Genomic DNA, 9,006 nt, shown 5'->3' with positions numbered 1-9,006 from the left:
AAAAAAAAAAAAAAGAAATAATGTACCTGAAATCATCAAAACCAATTGCAATGTCCAGGGCAGGGAAGTTGCATGCCACATTTTAACCTAAGCATTTTTTAAAAAACTAAGTTCAGGTTGATTTTATGCATTAGCTTTTCACTAGTAAAATGCTTGATTCAGGTTTTGGTTTCTAAGGAGTGCCTTATATTGATGAACTTGATAATTATTAGTGTTCATTCAGGGTATTTTGGAGTAGAGCATTCTCATTCTCTGGAATTTTTTTCCAAGCTATTCTGATAAAATTCATCTTAGTTGGAATGGAATGATAACAAAATGTGGCTTTCAGAGTCAGTCTCTAAGTGGCCCTTTGGTCACCTTGAAGTATTTCTGAGATGTTTTAATTATCTTAAATTGTTTTTTAGATGCATTTGATTCTGTTTTTAAGTTCATAACACTCAAATCTAAACAGTGACTGCATTTGCTATAAATAAAAATGGGAAATTATTATTTAATTTCTGTCATTGCTTTCTTTTATACTAGCTGATACCATTAGGGAAAAAATGCAGGAATTACTACTGTTCCTGTTTCTATCAGTATAAATTTGTAAGTTCTTTTTGCTATGTTTACTCCTCAGTGACTAGAAGTTAAAGAGGAATTCAGTTAACTAGATGACCGTTTAAAAATATTTAGCTTTATAGTGCAGGCAGGGATGGTTATCTGTTGCTATAACAAGATAACTGAAGCTGGGTGTTTTATAAAGGAAAAGAGTATTTAGTTTACAGATTTGTAGGTTGAAGTCCATGATTGGAGGGCTCTGGTGAAGCTCAGGAGATCATGTGGTGAGATAGCAAACCAGAAACCAGAGAGTGAGAAGGGCCAGAGCTCCTCCTCCTTGTCCGCCCTCTCTTCCCCCTCCCCTCCCTGCCTGGTTCCCTCATGTGATTCCCACATACGCTGAGCGTGCTGGACCCCATCCCAGAGGACTCTGCTCTTACTGAGTCTCTGGCTGCACATTTGGGGACCTCACATGGGTCAGTGTGGAAAGGAGGGTTTCCGTGGGTTCTGCAGTGCCCTACACTCGCTCCAGGGAAGCCCTCCGTAGTCCTCCCCCCGCCCACTTCCACCTTCTGGTCCCTGGGTGGTTACGCCTCTGTTGGGGTGGGGGGACAATCTGGGAGCTCCCTGTCACAGAGGCCACTCATGTGTCCAGGGTTTCTTTCTCTCAAGTGCCACCACTCCCCCTGTCAACTTGTTTTTCTCTTTATACCTAACTCCATAGTGCCCTCTATGGTGGGTCCACCCTTTGCCCGTTCACCACTGAAGTGCCCGTGAGTCGGTCAGCCTGGCCCTGGAGCGGGGCCGGAGGCCTGCCGAAAGTGGGCCTGACCTGGGGCCGAAGAGGGGCACACACAGCCGGCGTGGGAGGGAACCCAGGCTTCATCCTTTTATAGCAGCTTCCTCTTGCCATGCATCGCTTCTGCGGGCAGTGACCTGATGACCGTCCGCTGGAGGCTCTGCCGCCGTCCACGCTGCCACACCGAGCACTGTTTCCGGCCACCCTTGCGGGGTGGGACGCTCAGACCACAGCGGCGAACTACCCTTGCTTGAGTCACTTGACAACGGCTACATTTATTGTTACACTCTGAGGCTCAGATTTATGGGAAAATGGATGTTAATTTACGTAATGAAATTTATATCTTAAGCAGGAATGTAGCAGAAGTCATAACAAGTGGGGTGTCAGCCTTTACTAAATACAAATAGTACCTCATCATCACGATTGAAATGTAAGATTTTTATTAAAATTACATGTTGAATTTTTTTGTGGAATAATGATTTTATAAGGCACGTTGTCCTCTCTTTTTCCCGAGGCAGTTCGGGCTGGCCTTGAACTCACCGTGTAGCACAGGGTGGCCGCGGGCTTGCAGCAGCCTTCCTCCCTCAGCCTCCTGAGTGCTGGCTTCCTGCTGGGTGCTGCCGTGCGCAGCTGTTCCTGTTTACTCCGAAAGGAAACGTTGTGCACATTCGCTTTGTTTCCACAGGGTGAAGAATCGTGAAACTGCACACTTCTTGACGATAATATATATTTAATACCATATGGTGAAGGAGCTCAGAGCTATCTCCTCCCTAGTAATGTGGGCATTAATGTTTGAAGTCCTCATTGCTGTGGCACGTTAAAATAAACATTATTAATATATATTAAGTTAAAGATATATCTTCACATAAATTTGAAGATTAAACTGTTGAAATTTGTTTTGTTTTGATTAGAAATTTTTCTTAAATGGCAGGTCCATTTTTAGATGATCACCTTAAAAATTTATTTTAAAATGTATTTCTTTCCTTTGTACAAATATTTAAGTTATAATCAGCATTATTTATCAGTGGCTGGCATACTTTTATGTGTATGCGTGGTCGTTTTGTTAATAGGTAAAAATAGTTGTTTAAAAGACCTGTGATGATAAGTGGGAACTGTATTCTTTTAATCTGAGATCTAATAGCTCACCAAGATGAATGCTAAAATTCAGTGAACAATAGCAGTTAAGAAATGGGAGATTTCAATTATTATTGTACTAATATGAAAATGTAACGGTGATATCTCAGTGGAATGTAATAGTTTGATAGTTGGTATTTTTCTGAGATTCTAACATAGAACTGCTATTACGATGGACATTGAAAGATGAAACTATTCAACCCTTTTTCTTTTCCTTGTGCTTCTTACTGAGAAGAGTTTCCGTTAACATTACAGTGAGGAAATTGTTTCTGTATTTACTTTTGTGTATGCATGTATCTGGTAAATTTGCAGCCTTTTCCTGTAGTTCTACATGTACTGATAATCTCCAAGAAAATTAAATAACCTTCTTATTCTGATAGAGAAGAAAAGACTGGATCACTTACCAGTAACTGGAGTTCTCCTATTGGGTAATCTCCACAGATCCACATTCTTTGAAGTTTTTGTGAATGCCTTGAGGACCAAGGAACCGTTGAAATTTCCAATGTCAGGAAGGTAAGCAAGTGCACTGAAGCATGTCTCTAGCTTCTTCCAAACCCCTCCCCACCACGTTCTCACCTGTGCGTCTGTGCTGCATGCCCCTCAGTTCCTGTGGAGGCCATAGGAAGATTCTCCTGCTGGACAGAAGGGCAAGAGAGGTGGATCTGTGAGGGAAAAGACCCAATAGGAGAACTCAAGTCACTGGTAAGTAATCTGGTTTTCACAAACTTGAGAGTATTTTCTCAGATGTCTTCTCTCAGGAGGACTTTGTTTACTAGAAAGAAAGGAAGCTGTCTGGAATAGCTTTTTGTGTTTGATGCGGATTAAAAAATTATTGTATGTGGATGATAAACCAAACTATTAATATCTGTACAAGTAAAAGTATGACCAATTTTAAAGTGTTTGGTTTACCTAACTTTCTAAAATATCATGTTTGTTAGCTTTTGGCAAATAGTGTGATAGTACTAAAGCAATGTAGAGAAGCTGCGTGCTGAATTCTTTTGTAAAGTTACCCGTGGTGTTGCCCTTATTAAAGTAAGTAAATGTACTGTAAAATTTATACACAGACCAAACTTGATTAAGTTATACTGGCACAGTAACACCCAGTAGTAAAAATAGTTTTATGTTAATTGACTTGCACTCCTTTGTGTGTCTGTGTGTGTGTGTGTGGTGCTGGGGATGGAACCCAGTGCCTTGTGCATACTGCGTGTGAGCTCTGCCATTGACTGAGCTGCATCCAGCATCCAATTAGCACTTCTTTTTTTGTTTTTAAAGACAAAGAAAAATAACAAAATAAGAGTTTCAAAACAGGTTAGTAGGAGAGTTACAATAATTAATACATTGTGCATTGTTGTCCTCTTGGTAGTCATTCAGGGTAGAAGATATAGGCATGAAATCTTGTCCAAGCAATATTAACACAAACATTTCTTTTCAATGAACTAAGAGAAACTAGCTGTGTAACTGTCTTAACTATCTTGTGTATAAATATATTTGTTCCTTTTCCCTTCCTTCCTTCCTTTCTTTCTCCTTTCCCCCATCACAGTTTGTCTTCCTTTTGAACAATTTTTTCCCAGTTCACAACATCTCTTGTACATTTTGGATCTTAATCACTCATTTAGTTTCTCATACCTGTAAGATAATATGATGTTTACAATACAGGTCTGATTTTCTTCACTTATGAGTATGGTCATAAGTTTCTTTTTTTTTTTTTTTTGGTTTTTCTGCGGTACCGGGAACCGAAGGTTTCATCCATTTTCCTATAAAAGCCTCCAGTTTATCCTTTATGGCTGAGTAGTACTCCCTTATATTAAAAAAAAAACCACATCTTTTTTACACATTCCTTGACTGATGGGCATTTGGGTTGTTTCCAAGATTTAGCTGTTACAAATTGTGCTGCTATAAACACGGCTGCACATATATTGCTATAATATGATGTTTTTCATTCTTCTGGGAAGATACCCAGAAGGGAATAGCTGGGTCAAATGGGACCTCTAATCCTAGTTTTTTAGGGAATGTCCACACTGATTTCCACGGTGGTTGTACCGGTCTGCACTCCCACCAACAGTGGAGAAGGGTTTCTTTTCCCCCAAAGCCTCTCCAGCATTTGTTATTGGCTGATTTTTTTGATGATAGGCATTCTTTCTGGGATGAGGTGGAATCTCAGTGTTGCTTTCATTTGTATCTCTCGAATGATGAATGATGTTGAACATTTTTTCATGTAGTTACTTGCCATTTGTATTTCTTCATCTGAAAAGTATGTATTCATCTCACATGCCCATTTTTGGATGGGGTCTTTTAATTTGAGGGGGTCTGATTTTTTTCCAATGCTTTATATGTTCTTGATAGAATTCCTTTGTCTGAGGGGCAGCAGGCTAGAATTTTTTCCCACTCTGTGGGTTGTCTTTTCACTCTGTTGGTGATTTCTTTTGTTGTGCAAAAGCTTTTTAGTAAGTTGAGCTTCCATTTGTTGATTCTTTGTAATATTTCCCTTGTAGTCTGAGTTTTGTTTATGAAATTTACCTACAACTGTGTCTTTGAGATTTCTACCTATTTTCTCTTCCAGTAAATTTAGTGTTTTTATTTAATATTTAGATCTTTGATCTATTTTGACTTTACTTTAGTGCATGGTGATAGATATCAGTCTAGTTTTAGGCTTTGGCATGTGAAAAGCCAGTTTTTCCAGCACCATTTATTAAAGAGACTGTCTTCATTCCAGTGAACATGTTTGGCTCCTTTGTGAAAGATAAGGTGGCTGAGTGTGTTTAGGGTTGCGTCTGTATCTTCTGGTCTGTTCCACTGATCCTCAGGCCTGTTTTTTTTTTGCCAATACCATACTGGTTTTATCATGGTAGCTTTGCAGTGTAATTACAGGTCTGGGATTGTGGTGCCCCTGATTTGTCTTTGTTGCCCAGAATTGCATTTGCTATTCTAGGTCTCTTCTGGTTTCAAATGAATTTTAGGAATGTTTTCTCTAGATCTGTGAGGTATGCTAATGGTCTTTTGATTGGGGTTGCATTAAACCTGTATAGCAGTTTTGGGAGTATGGCCATTTTCACTATGTTGCTTCTTCCTATCCAAGAGCAAGGGATATCTTTCCATTTTCTGATATCCTCTTCAGTCTCCTTTTTAAAGGTACTGCAGTTTTCACTGTACAGATCTTTTACATCTCTTGTTAGATTGATTCCTAAGTGTTTCATTTTTTTAGGTGCTATTGTGAAGGGTGTGATTTCCCTAATTTCTCTCTCTGTGTTGACTTTGTATCCCACTACACTACTGAATTTGGATATTAAATCTACAAGTACTTTGGTGGAGTTTTTGGAGTCTTCTATGTAGAGTATTGTGTCATCTGCAAATAATAGTAATTTAAAATTTTCTTTTCCTATCTTTATTCCTTTTATTTTTTTTTTCTTTCTAGTTACTTTGGTTAATGTTTCCAGAACTATATTGAATAGGAATGGTGGTAAAGGACATCCTTGTCTTGTTCCTGATTTTAGATTGAAAGCTTTCAGTTTTTGACCATTTAATGTGATGTTTGCTGTTGATTTGTCATAGATGGCTTTTATAAGATTGAGGTAAAGACCATCTATTCCAGTTTTCTGTAGGGTTTTTATCATGAGTGGGTGTTGGACTTTGTTAAATGCTTTTTCTGCATCTATTGAGATGATCATGTGATTTTTGTCTTTAGCTCTGTTAATACGGTGTATTACATTTATTGATTTCTGTATGTTGAACCATCCCTGCATGCTTGAGATGAATCCTAAGTGGTCATGATGTATAATATTCTTGGTGATTTGCTGCATTTTGTTTGCCAGTATCTTATTAAAGATTTTTGCATGTATGTTCATTAAGGAGATTGGCTTGTAGTTTTTTTGTTGTTGTTGGATTCTTCTCTGGTTTTGGAATTAAGGTAATACTTGCTTCCAGGAATGATTGTGGAAGTATGCTTACCTTTTAATTTCTTTAAAGAATTTCAGCATTAATGGCTTTAGTTCCTCTCTGTAGTTCTTATGGAGTCCAACTGTGAATCCATCAGGGCCTGGGCTTTCCTTTGTTGGTAAGTTTTTAATTACACTTTCAATTTCATGGCCTGATATTGGGTTATTTAGAATTTGTATATTTTCTTGATTTTTGTTTTGTCAATTTGTGCCTAGGATTCTGTCCATTTCTTCTGTGTTTTTCATCTTATTAGAATATAGGTTCTTATCGTAGGTGTTGGTGATCTCCTAGATCCTGTGTGATCTGCTGTGATTTCCCCCTTTTCATTCCTAATTGCTTGAATTTGTTTTTTCTTTCCTCTTTTTGATGAGGTTGGCTAATGATTTATGAATTTTATTTATTCTTTCAAAGAACTAACTTTTTGGTTTACTGATTCTTTGTATTGTTTCTTAGTCTCTATTGTATTAATTTGTCCTCTTACCTTTATAATTTCCTTCCTCATATGAGCTTTGGGTTCATTTTGTTCTTTTTCTAGAAGTTTGAGGTTCAGCACTAGGTTGTTTATTTGAACTCATTCTGTTTTCCTGATGAGAGTTCACTGCTGTAAATTTCCCTTGTAGGACTACTTTCACTGCGTCCCATAAGTTTTGGTCCATTGTATTGGCATTCCCATTTAATTGTATCTACTGCTGAATTTTTTCTTTAATTTCCTCTGTGATCCATCATTTGTTCACAATGGTGTTGTTTAATTTCCATGTGTTAATGTAGTTTTTGTGACTTCCTTTGTCGTTGATTTCCAGTTTTATTGTGCTATGGTCAGATAGTATGCATGGGAAGATTTCACATCCTCTACTTTCATTTAACCATGTTTTGTCAGCTAATATATGGTCTGTTTTGGAGAATGTCCTGTGTGCAGCTGAGAAGAATGTGTACGCTGATGTTTTGGGGGGTGCAACACTCTGTAGACATCCACCATGTCCCTTTGTTCACAGGTTTGGTTTAATTCTAGTATTTCTTTATTAATTTTTTTGTCTAGTTGATCTATCTATTTGTGAAAGTGGGATATTAAGGTCCCCCGCTACAATTATGTTAGTGTTTATTTGGTTTTTCATGTCTGTTAATACTTGTTTTATGTAGTTGGGTGAACCTGTGTTTGGTGCATAAATATTTATGATTGTTAGCTCTTCTTCTTGGAATTTTCCCTTAACAAGTATGTAGGGACTTTCTTTGTCTCTTTCGATCAGGTTTGGGGTAAAGTTTGCATTGTCTGCAAATAGAATGGCTACCCCTGCTTTTTACTTGGTTCCTGTGGCATGGAGAATTGTTTTGCATCCTTGACGTTTACTCTGTGAATTTCTTTTTCAGTTAAATGTGTTTCTTCAATGCAGCATAACGTTGCATCTTTCCTCTTCATCCATTCAGCCAGTCTGTTTCTTTTGATTGGTGAGTTAAGACTTTGCATTGATAGTTACAACTGGTATGTATTGGATTTTCTTTTTTATGTTGTTTTCCTATTATTTGTTCCCTGTCTTTTTCCTCTGTTTAATTGCTTGCCCTGCCTAGTGGCTTCTGTCTTTTGGTGCTCATGTGTTTGTGGTCTTTGTCATCTCTTTCTAATATGTTCCTCAGATCATTCTGTAGAGCTGGTTTGGTGGTCATAAATCTCTTCAGTTCTTTGTCATGGAAGTATCTTATTTCTCTGTCAATTTTGAAAGATAGTTTTGTGGGGTACATAAATCTGGGTTGAAGATTGTTTTCCTGATGGTCTTTCCTTTATAGGGAATATGTTTCTTTTCTCTAGCCGCTTTTAATATTTTGTTCTTGTGCTGAATTTCTGGAATCTTGATTACTATACGCCTGGGTATAGATTTATTTTGGTCATGTTATTTGGAGTTCTATATGCTTCATTTATTTGTATTTCAAATTATTTATCCATGTTTGTGAAGTTATCTGCCGTTATTTCTGTGAAGAGATTTTCAGTGGCTTTTGCTGTCTCCAGCTTTCTCACTGATTCCAGTCAATCTTATGTTCTTCTTTGCTTCATTCTGTACTGATCAGCACTTCTTAATGACAGTTTTCAGTGTGCCTTTTGAGTACATTGAAGGTCAATTTGAAAACTAATTGTGGGTGTGTGGAAATAACGTTTACCACTTCCTTGTTCATAAGGGAAGGTTTTATTGATATGAAGTATGGTAGAATTGATTCAGCTAAGCTCTCTTATTTTGCAGATAATTTCTTGAGCTGACATGTACATAATAGAATTAGACCTTATTTCCCATTTCTGTTTTATTGTGCATTATTGTAAGACAATTATTCTGAAAGGTTTTAAAAATATTTTGAAAAATTTTTTCTGTCATACAGTATATAATGATTGCATTTCTTGTGGGGGTTGGTACATGTACAAGATGCATCTTAATCCTTTCTTCGTACCCGACCCCCATCTCTTGGTCCTCTTCCCTTTTATAAAAGATCTAGTTTGTGTGTCTGATTTATTTTACTTCATTTTATGGTCTCAAGGTGTATTTATTTTCCTACTAATGAGTGAGGTTTATTTTTTATAGTTGAGTAGTGCTCCACTGTACATAAATACCGCTTTTTTTTTT

The 9,006-nt window shown here is 37.5% G+C and overlaps 1 protein-coding gene across 4 annotated transcripts in view; it reads left to right on the top strand.

The window, feature by feature from the left end:
• Yaf2 (YY1 associated factor 2) overlaps positions 1-9,006 on the top strand; it is a 94,452-nt gene that overhangs the window by 24,594 nt on the left and 60,852 nt on the right. For 2 of the 4 annotated variants that reach the window (XR_001231511.1, XR_001231510.1), the window contains exons 2-3: positions 2,912-2,983; positions 3,075-3,172. The gene's annotated coding sequence lies outside the window, so the exon portion shown is untranslated. Of the gene's footprint in view, positions 1-2,467; positions 2,984-3,074; positions 3,173-9,006 lie in introns of those variants that run through there. The other 2 variants (XR_001231509.1, XR_001231508.1) reach the window with 2 other exon arrangements.

This window comes from Chinchilla lanigera, unplaced genomic scaffold (assembly GCF_000276665.1).
Source record: "Chinchilla lanigera isolate Chin_1 unplaced genomic scaffold, ChiLan1.0 scaffold00099, whole genome shotgun sequence".
NCBI classification, from domain to species: domain Eukaryota; kingdom Metazoa; phylum Chordata; class Mammalia; order Rodentia; family Chinchillidae; genus Chinchilla; species Chinchilla lanigera.
The sequence above is the reverse complement of the archived record's forward strand: the minus strand, read 5'-3'. Positions and strand labels throughout refer to the sequence as shown.